Genomic DNA, 13,039 nt, shown 5'->3' with positions numbered 1-13,039 from the left:
TATTATTTGTATTGGTACTTGTCCCTCATAGCAAAGATTTTTTTCGACAGTACTTTGCCTAATAACCCTGAAAATGGTCAGAAGCGAGCAACAGGATTTGATGCCCCATAGAATTCAAAGGGATCTGCTGAATTTTAAACAGGATTCACTGAACCCTCAGCGAATTGAACCCAAACAGATTTGCTCGTCCCCACTGTTCACACCGCAGGCAGTCACTGGCTCAAAGGCACATATCATTTAATAGTATTCAGTAACTACGGTGCCTTGAAAAAGTATTCACGCCCCTTGACAGTTTCCACATTTTGTCATGTTACAACCAAAAATGTAAATGTATTTTATTAGGATTTTATGTGATAGACCAACACAAAGTGGCACAAAGTTGTGAAGTGGAAGGAAAATAATAAATGTTTTTTAACATTTTGTACAAATAAATATATGGAAAGTGTGAATTTGTATTCAGCCCCCTTTACTCTGATATCCCTAACTAAAATCTAGTGGAACCAGTTGCCTTCATATGTCACCTAATTAGTAAATATAGTCCACCTGTGTGTAATTTATTCTCAGTGGAAATACAGATGTTCTGTGAAGTCCTCAGAGATTCGTTAGAGAACCTTAGTGAACACACAGCATCCTAAAGGCCAAGGAACACACCAGACGGGTCAGGGATAAAGTTGTGGAGAAGGTTAAAGCAGGGTTAGGTCTTAAAAAAATATCCCAAGCTTTGAACATCTGACGGAGCACTGTTCAATCCATCATCCGACAATGGAAAGAGTATGGCGCAACTGCAAACCTACCAATACATGGCCGCCCATCTAAACTGACAGGCCAGGCAAGGAGAGCATTAATAAGAGAAGCAGCCAAGAGGCCCATGGTACTCTGGAGGAGCTGCAGAGATCCACAGCTCAGGTGGGAGAATCTGTCGCAGGACAAATATTAGGCATGCACTCCACAAATCTGGCCTTTATGGAAGAGTGGCAAGAAGAAAGCCATTGTTGAAAGAAGTTCCATTGCAGTTTGGGAGAAGCCATGTGGGGGACACAGCAAACATGTGGAAGAAGATGCAATGCGCTATGTGTGGCAGAAAACCAATACTGCACATCACCCTGAACACACCATCCCCACCATGAAACATGGCGGTGGAAGCATCAAGCTATAGGTATGCTTTTCTTCAGCAGGGACAGGAAAACTGTTCAGAGTTGATGGGAAGATGGATGAAGCCAAATACAGGGCAATCTTAGAGAAAACCTGTAATGCCACATACACACGATCGGAATTATGGTCAGAAAAAGCTCTGATGGTTTTCCCGACGGAATTCCGCTCAAGCTGTCTTGCCTACACACGGTCACGCCAAATTCCGACCGTCAAGAACGCGGTGACATACAACACTACGACAAGCCGAGAAAAAATCAAGTTCAATGCTTCCGAGCATGTGTCAAATTGTTTCTAAGCGTAGGAATTTAGCGCGTCGGAATAGCTACAGACGATTGGAATTTCAGATAAATTGAGAACATGCTCTCAAATTTTTGCTGGCAGGAATTCGGCCTGCTAAATTCCAATGGAGCAGACACACGGTCGCATTTTCTGATGAAAAGCTCTCCTCGGACTTTTGCTGGCCAAAATTCCGATCGTGTGTATGCGGCATTAGAGTCTAAAAGACTTGGGACTGGGGTGGAGGTTCACCTTCCTCCAGCCCACGTACCGTTTCTATATTGCTATATGCAGCTGGATTCCGACTCTGGGATCACTGTGGAACCCCCGTGAATTCCAAGATGGCGCCACCACGTTCACTATGAAATGCACCCCTCATGGCGCTGACAAGATGAAAGACCTGGGACCCAAATTTCACCAGACACCAAAGACCCAGGGTAAGGAAAACCCAAGGGACATGCTGCATTATGCTCAGAAGTTATCTGGGCTGCAGGGGACTGATCAGACAGCTCACTCTATGGACACTGCACAAAATTATTCAGGTGTGCAGGCACAGGTGGCCATCTTAGCTGATAACTATGAGGAGCAAATGAATGATCAGGCAGAGCCTTTGACCATAGCCCAGCACAGCTCAGATACCCATATGACATGACTCAGCCCACACTTGCAGACATACTTAGGGCAGTGAACAACTGTACAGCTTCTGTAAACACTCTGAAATAGCAGTTTGGGGGCTAAATATGAAATATATAAGTGCAATCCAGACAAATTTGAAACAATCCAATGATCCAATTGTGACAGTCTAAGAAAATATTTTTCAAATTGTAAAGTAGCTCCCTCCACCGTGAAAACAAAATGCGGTGCCTGGCCAATTCTCTGTTATAGCACCTATGTGTGTGCAAGCCCCTCTCCTTACTGCCTTAAGGTTACAGCATAAAATAGATCACCATCAGCAGACTGTTGATACTTTGTTTCACCTCTTTACTATTCATTATTCATTTGTTTTGTCATCTCCATTATTTGCTTTAGATTCAGTTTTTATAATTTTGACTGTCCCTTTCTGGGATTTTATATCTAACATGATAACACTTATGCTGCTTTCTATTGCACTTACCTTTGGTATATTGGCATTTACACAGCGCTACACCATCATTTTATTCATTTCACCCCACTTTTTCTGTTTCGGATCAGTTTACCAGGTGTCTGCTGCAGTGTACCTTTAGCTCTTAATTTGACAGCGCGGGAGTCATTCACTTACTTTATTCAACTGCCTCCTATAGGACGGGATACCAGATGGCAAATGATAGAGCAGAAGATATAGAGAATCGCCAAAGATGAAATGATGTGTGCATTTTGGGTCTCCCTGAAAGGGTGGAAGGCAGAGACCCCATGGCCTTTGTGGAGAATTGGTTACTTTGAAATATTTGGCAAAAATGTCTTCTCGCTCTTCGCAGTGGAACATGCTCACAGAGTGCCAACTCGCCCGCCACAACCAGGGGGCCGCCCAGATCCATATTGGTGAAATTACTTCACTATCGTGACCGAGAAATAGTGCTGTGACAGGCACAGGCTCATATTCAACATAACGGCACCAGGGTGTCCTTCTACCCTGACTTCTACCCTGACTTCTCTGCGAAGGTGCAGAGACACAGGGCAAAGTTTGCTGATGTGAAACGCCGGCTGTGGCTCCTACAATTGTCTAATGCTATGCTGTACCCCGCCAAGCTCCGGGTCACTGTGAAAGGCCAAGCACAATTTGTTGATGAGGCGAAAGATGCTTCAACATGGCTGGCTCACAATGAGCAGGCAATAAAACAGACAAGGGCAAGGGGGGGAAGATGATTGACAACAAATCCCTGACTCCACTGTTTGCTAACTAAAGTTCAAACCCATCTTTAATGCTTAGGATACATACTCCGGACTTAGGGTTTCCACCTTTTCTTCAAGACAAAACCGAACATTTTAGTGGTGCATGACACTGTGCTTGCTTATCTCAACCCATTCACCCGAATGGTCAAAGGAGGAGGGTAAGTGCTGAAAATGGTCTGGAGATGGCCTGACCCACATCCCAGTTAATGGTAGATGCGGAAAGGGTGCCTCAGCGGGACTTTAAAGGGGCAGGACAAATATTTAGTAGGCAATATCTTACTTTAAAACAAATATTTTTATTTTACTACAAGTAAAATCAAAGGGGTAGTTATATGGGCAAACTAGGAGCCCAAATGGTAGAAGGAATATAAATGAATGTGTGGATACAGAAAGCAAAAAACAGGATGCAAAATACAATAAACACAAAGAGCACAATACAGGTGAAAATTCCTATTCCGACGCGTTTCGAGTGTTTCAAACTCTTCCTCAGGGAAATGGATCAGCAAACATATAATATCAATCTACAAAAAAAGGGAGATAACATAAGATGCGTGGCTAAATACAAAGGTTATAGTCACTGTAGCATACTAACATTGAATAAAAGCTAGGGTTGTACTGACCCTGTATCAGAAGCTCGATACGTCATAAATGCATCCATAATTATACATAGTTAAAAACAATGATGGACCTCAGGAGAACAAGAAGGGGGGATGTTTTTTGTGCTGCCTTTTATCTCCTCGCATCCGTCGAAGGAACCAGGAGGTGGAGAGAGACTCTGATCCTTGAAAAATTGCTCCCGCCCTGGATGGAAGGCTCACGGCCTTGAGTGAGGAAAATGGGGGTTCACCCAACAGAGGGCGTCACTGGAGGTCCCTCACAAAACCCGCGGGGGGGTAATCTAAAAAGGGGTACATAGGATGTAAATAAGATTGAAAGGAGATTGAGATAAAAGTAAGTAATGTGTATATACATATTATGTATAAACTGGTTAAGCTCAAACAGGTCAGCATAAAATGAAATGAAATGATTGACTGGGTATGGCCTCTCCTTGAGCAATTGGAGTAGTAATAAGGGAGTAAGATTACCTGGAAAGCCACTGAAGAATTTGTAGAAATATATTGCTGGAAAAAGCTGGTGGTGGTAAATGACGGACACAGCGCTCAGATCGAAGCACATCTGGTGTTTCAAATAGGCAAGTGGGTCTGGAAATAGTTGTTGTAAATAGTGAATTAGGGAAAAAAAAAAAAAACCGGGGGGGGGGGCCTGGGTGGCAAGCCAGTACAATTGGGGTATGGTACAAGGGTATGATGGGGATGAGTAGTCAAAACCAGAGGCTTACCTTGATTAGAGCAGCAGTGTGTGTGTCAGTGTGGCCTGAAGTCTCAGCCAGACTGACAGGGTGGAAAGCCAGCCTTTTAAAATGAAGGAGGTTGGGAGTGGCTAGGAGGTAGGGAGGGATAGTGACGCCCCCCGAGTCGGTGGCGCGGGAGCCCGCCCCCTCCGCATGTAATGTGCGGTAGATGGAGGGGGGCGTATCCCGGTGCCGATTAGGGGGAGGGGAAGCTCCCCTTTGACAACGGGAGTGGCTGCCAAAAAAAAAAAAAAAACACACCCCACAGGAAGCTGATGCAAAAGAGATCTTGCAGTCAGCCTCCATATGGGGAGGTCACTTCCGGGTATATGCGCCCGGTGTCGTGACGTCTAGGGCAGCCGCCGACGGGGACCCGCACCCGCGTCACTGGCTAGCAGCGCACAAATGTGAGGAGGGAGGGGACAGACGTATGTCCCTGCCTCTCCCCATGTGAAAGGGCCACCGGCACTGATAAGCGCAGTGGTGGCCCTATCGTGTGCTGAGTGGGGGAACCCACACCCGAGGGAGGAGCCGAGGGGCAGGAGCATGGATCAGTGCACGCCGTGGTTGCCCCGAAGGGTGGTACGGAGGTGGTCTTGAAAGGGGGGGAAAAAAAAACCCCGCAAGGCAGCAGCAATTTAACCAAAAAACCATGTCAGGAAGAAAAGAAAGGAGAACAGTGTTAATGATAAACACAAATAAAAACCAAAGACCATTACACATAGGGATTGGGTTGAACCGAAAAAGAGGAGAGAAGAAAGGAAGAAAAAAATAAAAAAAAAAAAATAACCACGGGCCATACACATACAGATTTGATTGAATCGAGAAAAAAATAAAAAATAAAAAATAAAAAAATTATATATAGAATTTATTTCATATTTACTGAGTGAGTGGAGAATTATTTTATGGGGGGTTCTTACATGGGAGGTTCCCATTCAGAGCCCCCGGACGTGAAGCCTTCCAAAAATGGTTTAAAGGAGATAGCTCCATTGAGTCCGGGTGGCTTGGTAGCATTTAAATTGAAAATCCATTTTTGTTCGAGTTGGAGCAATATTTTGTTTAGATCTCCCCCTCGGATGCCCTGATGTACCCGGTCAAGTATTATGAATGAAAATTTGGGGCAGATGCCTTCGTGTACTAGGGTAACATGTCTGCCAAGGGGTAAATTGGGATTGCACGTCTTCATTGATAAAATGTGTTTGTATGCCCTTCTCCAGAATTCCTGGATAGTTTTGCCCATGTAAAAGCTGTTACATTCACATGTAAGCATGTATACAACACCGCTAGTGGAGCAATTTGCATAGTGCTTAGGTGTGAAGGTGTCACCATTGGGTAATGTAATATTGCGGGAAGTGTTGAGGTATCTGCAATAATTGCAGCCTCCGCATGTGAATGTGCCTTTATATTTGCAAGGGTCAGTTTTAGTGCCCTTGTATTCACTGCATACAAGCCGGTCACGTAGAGAGCGTGCTCTCCTGAATGTGATGACGGGCATGGCTGGCACGAAAGGACCAATAAGAGGGTCCATGGTCAACATGTGCCAGTATTTTTGGACTATTTGTTTGACTGTGCGGTGTTGGTTGGAGAATGAGGTGATGATTGAAATCGTATGCGGTTGTTTTTTCTTAGTGGAGGGATTATATAAGATGTCTGTACGGGTTCTGCTGCATACTCTTTTATATGCTTTTTTGAGGCATTTGTGCGAGTAGCCCCGTGCTAATAAACGTGTTCTCAAAAGGTCAGCTTCCTTTTTAAAAATTGAGTCATCTGTACAGTTTCGTCTGGTGCGTAGATATTGACTATACGGAATGGATTGGATCAAGGAGGTGGGGTGGAAGCTGCTTGCATGAAGAATGGAGTTGCCAGCAGTGGGTTTCCTGTATAGTCCAGTGGTGAGTGTACCTTTTGGGTCTTTGGTAATTGAGACATCAAGGAAGGTGATACTGTCCTTGTCCCAATTCATAGTAAAAGAAAGGTTAAAAATATTTGAGTTGATCTGCTCCAAAAATTCTGGTAGTAGATCAATTGGGCCAGTCCAAACCAGGAAGACGTCATCAATGTAGCGAAACCACATCAAGACGTTCTCCATGTATGGGGCCAGTAAGGATGACTGTTTTAGCATTTGCTCCCACTCCCCCAGGTACAGGTTGGCATAGGAGGGGGCACACGAGGTTCCCATAGCCACCCCCTGCACCTGGAGGTAGTGGGAGCCGTTGAAGGTGAAGAAATTGTGGGAGAGGATAAATTCTAAAGATTCCAAAATGAAGTTATTGGTCTTAGGGTCTGATTGACAATACCGAGATAATACATGTTTAATACATGCCAGGCCTTTGTCGTGTGGAATCGAGCTGTACAGGGCCTCGACATCTATAGCCACTAGTACAGACTCAGTTTCCTCACTCAAGGCCGTGAGCCTTCCATCCAGGGCGGGAGCAATTTTTCAAGGATCAGAGTCTCTCTCCACCTCCTGGTTCCTTCGACGGATGCGAGGAGATAAAAGGCAGCACAAAAAACATCCCCCCTTCTTGTTCTCCTGAGGTCCATCATTGTTTTTAACTATGTATAATTATGGATGCATTTATGACGTATCGAGCTTCTGATACAGGGTCAGTACAACCCTAGCTTTTATTCAATGTTAGTATGCTACAGTGACTATAACCTTTGTATTTAGCCACGCATCTTATGTTATCTCCCTTTTTTTGTAGATTGATATTATATGTTTGCTGATCCATTTCCCTGAGGAAGAGTTTGAAACACTCGAAACGCGTCGGAATAGGAATTTTCACCTGTATTGTGCTCTTTGTGTTTATTGTATTTTGCATCCTGTTTTTTGCTTTCTGTATCCACACATTCATTTATATTCCTTCTACCATTTGGGCTCCTAGTTTGCCCATATAACTACCCCTTTGATTTTACTTGTAGTAAAATAAAAATATTTGTTTTAAAGTAAGATATTGCCTACTAAATATTTGTCCTGCCCCTTTAAAGTCCCGCTGAGGCACCCTTTCCGCATCATTCACCCAAATGGGGCTGCACTGCAACAGTGTACAACGTACATGGCTACAGCACAGTGGCATGGGTTTCTGGGGTTAAAAACAGGTGATGAAGCGGCAACATAACGCTTCTTCACCACCTATGAAATACCTTCATAACATGATCCACTATGGATCACTCTTCAGAGTGCCTTGCAACTCCGTTTACACTTGTGGTTGAGGGACAGTAAAAATTAGAGGTTGAGCTGTGTTTTAACTGCTACCCAACCATTCCCCTTAAGATGAAAAGGCAGCAGAGGGTGATATATACTTGCCACAGCCAAAATGCTTTACATCACATCGCAAAACATGTCTGCACTGCTGGGTTTAGTGAGAAGTATTGCCTGCCGAATGTGGCCCATTCACGTGAATGGGAGCTTCCCGCATCCATGTGCAATGCATTCAATTATGGGGAGATGCTGTGGGGTTTAAACAAACAGGTGGTGATGAGGTGATATAACACTTCCTCTCTGCCTGTCAAATGCCCTCTGAAGAGCAATACAAATGTGGATTGCTCTTCAGATGGCACCACATGTGTAAATGAGCCATAAGGCTGTTCAGCCATTTTAGTATATTCTGTGGAATCAGCTGGGGGCCAGGGGAAAGAACAGGATTATTTAACCCCTACCTTCTGTGTTTCTCTGCACTGTTCCATGTTTATCACGCACCAGTGGTCTAATGCTTGTGAAGCAGTTCAGAGCTCCCAGCTCAGCACCCCTTCTCCCCACTCAGCCTCTCCTCCAGCCAGAGGAGCAGGGTGATGTGGTGCCGGGTAACTACTGACTCCAGATCCCCCATGTTCCTGAGCCAGGCTGATGTCTTCCTGAGCCGCCCAATGGTCTTAAACGGGGGGGGGGGGGATTTTTTAAAGTGCCCTGTTCCCGCTGCGTTTGCGTGCAAAGGCAAACGCACACATGGAGTATGCTATGGGGTATAGGAGCATATATAAAAGACACATGCAGTATGCTGTGGGGTATAGGAGAGTATATATGGACCCATGCAGTGTGCTACAGGGTATAGGAGCGTATATGGGGATACATGGAGTGTGCTATAGGGTATAGGAGAGTATATAGGGACACATGCAGTGTGCTATGGGGTATAGGAGCATATATGGGGACACAGAGTGTGCTATGGGGTATAGGAGAGTGTATGGGGACACATGGAGTGTGCTATGGAGTATAGGAGAGTGTATGGAAGACACATGGATTGTGCCATGGGGTATAGGAGAGTGTATGGGGACACATGGAGTGTGCTATAGGGTATAGGAGAGCATATAGGGACACATGGAGTGTGCAATGGGGTATAGGAACGTATATGGAAGACACATGAGGTGTCCTGTAGAAGAGTGTATGGGGAATAGGAGAGCCTATAGGAAACATGAAGTGTGCCATCGTATATAGGAGAGTATATAAGGAGCACACAGGGGGCGCAGTGGAGGAGCGTCCATGAACGTCCATGGTTCAAATAGGCGTGCTGTTGTGGTGACTTTAGGTGTGAACCCTCGAAGGGCAAAGCTTTACCCTGTCTGGGAAAAAGGAAATACGTTCGTCCCCCATGCCCAGGGATTGGAGTTCTGAAATTCTTCTGCTGGATGTGATAGCCAGAAGAAAAAGTTGTTTTTCGGGTTAGATCCCAAATTGAGATTTTTTTTCTACAGGTGAGAATGGAAGAGTGGATAAGACTTCTAGTATTAAAGGAAGCTCCGTGACCGTGCCCACAGACTCGATGTCCGCCGGATTTCCCACGGCCGTGTCACGGAGCGGCAGAACAGGGAGATGCCTATGTAAACAAGGCATTTCCCTGTTCTGCCTAGTAAATAGGCAAGTACTCTTTTGCAAGTATTCCTTTATAGACTTCTTTTTTTTTTTTTTGGACAGGGTTTCTCATCTATAAATATGGCCACTCCAGTCTATATAATACAATCTATACACTGTAAGTGATATATACACTTTTTTTTCATATTTCAGCAAAGCAGGTCCAGGCGTGGGTGTGCATTCTCATCCTTCTAAAACCTTATCCTCATCTGGCCATTGTTTGTAGGGTGGTTCCTTTCTTTTACAGTGTGCTTGCCTCCCGCCCACCGTCAAGTGACAGAGGGACGGCGTGGCTCTCATTCTGGGTGCACATCATATGAAGGTGTCCAGAACGATTGCAGCGATCATCATGTTGCTAGGACACAGTGCGACCCCGATCTATGTAAAGTACAGATCACGTGGCTTTTTAACCATGTGATCTGCTGTGTCCAATCACAGTCAGTGACATGTAAACACGGAAGTGCCAGTGATCGGCTCTCATCGCCTCAAATTGACAGAGTGTGTGGCAAGGAGAGACGATCAGCGGCATCTCCTTGAGAGGGAAGACCCGGACAGGTAATCGGGGCACTGATAATCAGTGCCCCGATTACAGTAAAGCCACCCAGTGCCCATTAGTGATGCCAGTCACTGCTGCCATTCATTTTCCATCAGTGCCACTCATCAGTGCCGCATTTTAGTGCCTCCTCATCAGTGTCCTTAAGTGCCGCCTCATCAGTGCCCATCGGTGAAGGAGAAAAATTACTATTTACAAAATTTACTGACAGAAACTAAGAAAAACTTCTCTTTTTTTTTTCTTTTGTAAAAAATAAAAAACCCAGCAGTGATTAAATATCACTAAAAGAAAGCTCTATTTGTGTGAAGAAAATGATTTAAAAATTCATTTGGGTACAGTGTTACATGACTGCGCAATTGTCATTTACAGTGCGACAGCGCTGAAAGTTGAAAATTGGCCTGAGCAAGAAGGGGGTGAAAGTGCCCGGTATTGAAGTGGTTAATGTATGGCCTGCTTTAGGGCTTAGAATTTATTTTATAAAAAAAAGTTAGTGTATGGATGTTAAATATTTTAGTATTTTGTTCTGGATACTCCTCGCAGTTTAGTCTTTGGTGTATGTGTTGAAATGCTGGAAGTCATTTTATAATTTATTATGTTATATAAAAACATTTATCTATGTAAGCTCAAGTATTTTGACAAAAATAGGTTTAGTTTTTTTCTTGGTTTTTATGGAAATTGATGTTAATGTGACAATCCTACAACCCCCAGGAGTCCTGAGGGTGAGCTCTTTGGAGTGGAAGTGCTGTGTACAGGTGTGTGAGCCCTTGTACACACGGTCGGAGATTCCGACGGAATGTGTCCTATTGGACTGTTTTGTCGGATAATCCTACTGTGTGTGGTCTCCATCGGACTGTTTCCGTCTGAGTATCTGACGGACCAAGTTTTCCAACTTGTCCGTAAAATTTTCCGACAAAATACTCCGATCGGACATACTCCAATCATGTGTAGCCTACTCCGACGGACAAAGTGCCACGCATGCTCAGATCAAATTCCTAGACCAAAGCTATTGGCTACTAGCCTGAACGTAGTCCCGTCGTAACGAAATAACGTCATCACGTTATGTGCAATCGGATTTTCCGACAACTTTGTCCGACCGTGTGTATGCAACAGTTTCGGACAAAATCCATCAGACAAAATCCGTCAGACAAAATCCAAGGGATTTGGTTGTCAGAATGTCCGACCGTGTGTACAAGGGCTGAGAGGTGGCAGAAGAGTGGAGATCTCCCCTGTCATTGCTTATTTCTCCAGCATTCCTGTATGGAAAGGTCAGTGATTGTGCCTGCATAACAGTGATACATTTACTTACTGCAATGCTGTGGGCTAGTAAGCATTGGCAATGAGCAAGTTCTCATCCAGGGGTGCAATGTGCTAGTCCAGGTAAAACCCCCATTCCCCCTGTCTATGGAAGCTGTAAAGGAAAGATGCAAACTAATGCAAGCTGAGTGACTCAGTTGAGGCCACCCATGGGTGAGCCACTCAGCTTGCACCCACCTGCGACCCACAGGCAGCATGTTTGAAGATAGTCTCTGCTAAATAGAAGAGGAGCCATAGAGGAACTAAAAAGGTAAGCAGAAGATCAATGGATTCTGTTGCTTGGACCTGCTTGCTGTAGCTCAAGGTGACCACTGCCGTTCCCCAATTTGAGACACCTCCATGCCATGTGATAAAGGGTGCCTATCTCAGTCTGATATCTGCTGCAGATAGGGGAGGCAGTAGGGTTGCAATCTCTGGGGGTATAATTAATCCTTGGTAGAAAGTTCAACTGAATAAATTGGTCTTTAGCAGAGATGATCAGTTTGGTTTATTGTGAGTACAAGAGGCTTCATTGTCATAATCAAACAGTGAAATGCCCCCCCACCCAACCCTCAGGAGCTCACTGTGGACCATCTGGCAATCTGAGACTCCATCCTAAATTCTGGGCAGTCTGTGACTCCTGCTCCTCCTCCTGACCATCCATAAACATACCGACTGTAAGCCATCGATAAGATAGAACGAGTCCAGAGACGGGTAACAAAAAATGGTGAAAGGTTTGAGGGAGAAGACATATCAAGAGCGACTTCAGGAACTTAATATGTACAGTCTGGAGGAAAGAAGGGAAAGGGGAGACATGATTGAGGCCGGATTCTCATATGTGCGGCCACGGATTTCCTGCCTTTTCACCGATTTCAGTGCAGATTTTTGCCTGAATTTGCACCTGACCTGGACACAAACACGCACAGGACCCTTTTGCAATCTGCTCCCCGGCCAACCTGGACCTGTCTGAACCTGCTCCATTAAGAGCCGGTCTTACTCGTATGTCATGCAAACTGGATGCGGAGAAACACTCACATATTTGAAGCCAGCCTTAAACCTTTAAATACATCAAGGGGGTAAACAAGGTTCAGAAGGGCAGTTTTTTCAATAAAAAAACAAAATCAAGAACATGGGGACATGACCGCAAAGTAACTGAAGGAAAGTTCAAAACAAATCTTAGAAACTATCTTTACTGAATGGGTAGTTGATGCTTGGAATAATCTACCAGCAGAGGTAGTGAGACGGTCAACAGTAAATGGCTTCAAACATGCGTGGGACAAACCTAGATCTATACTCAGGCAACATAAAATAAAATAAAAATTAAAAAATAAAAGGACTTTGTTTCAATCGTTTTTATTCATTTTACAAAAGACAGTAATACAATTTAGTAAACATTTTTACATTACTGAGGCTATCAAGAATGGCGAAGGCCTGCCTTCACTTTTTTTATGTAGCTAATAATGAGCACCCCCTAATCTGTGATGTTCACCCCCCTTACCTTTCTTAAGGATCACCCTCCAAACTGACTCCCGCTTCCATCCACACCTGTATCCAACAACCTGCAATATATGATTTCCCCCCATCCATTCCTATCATAAGGGGCACCCTACAACCATACTGACACCAAACAGCTCACGATCTATGTACTTGTGTAAGATGTAGTAGATCTTCTGTTTTTAATATCAAATAGTGCAGGTGA

General features: G+C 44.5%; 2 long non-coding RNA genes across 2 annotated transcripts; one reads left to right on the top strand and one right to left on the bottom strand.

Annotated features, from left to right (window-relative positions):
• Positions 1-3,573: 3,573 nt before the first annotated feature.
• LOC143942309 (uncharacterized) lies at positions 3,574-4,727 on the bottom strand. The gene is made up of 4 exons (XR_013264755.1): positions 4,637-4,727; positions 4,383-4,499; positions 3,918-4,195; positions 3,574-3,818 (listed from the first exon to the last, which is right to left on the bottom strand). It is a non-coding gene; the product is annotated as an uncharacterized LOC143942309 (long non-coding RNA).
• A 2,437-nt stretch (positions 4,728-7,164) lies between these two features.
• On the top strand, positions 7,165-7,598 carry LOC143942303 (uncharacterized). The gene is made up of 2 exons (XR_013264753.1): positions 7,165-7,254; positions 7,354-7,598. It is a non-coding gene; the product is annotated as an uncharacterized LOC143942303 (long non-coding RNA).
• Positions 7,599-13,039: the final 5,441 nt, after the last annotated feature.

The sequence above is a fragment of the Lithobates pipiens genome, unplaced genomic scaffold (genome assembly GCF_037356315.1).
Source record: "Lithobates pipiens isolate NorthernLeopardFrog02 unplaced genomic scaffold, aLitPip1_a1.2 Scaffold_10, whole genome shotgun sequence".
Classification (NCBI taxonomy): domain Eukaryota; kingdom Metazoa; phylum Chordata; class Amphibia; order Anura; family Ranidae; genus Lithobates; species Lithobates pipiens.
This window is presented reverse-complemented; position numbering and strand designations above follow the sequence as displayed.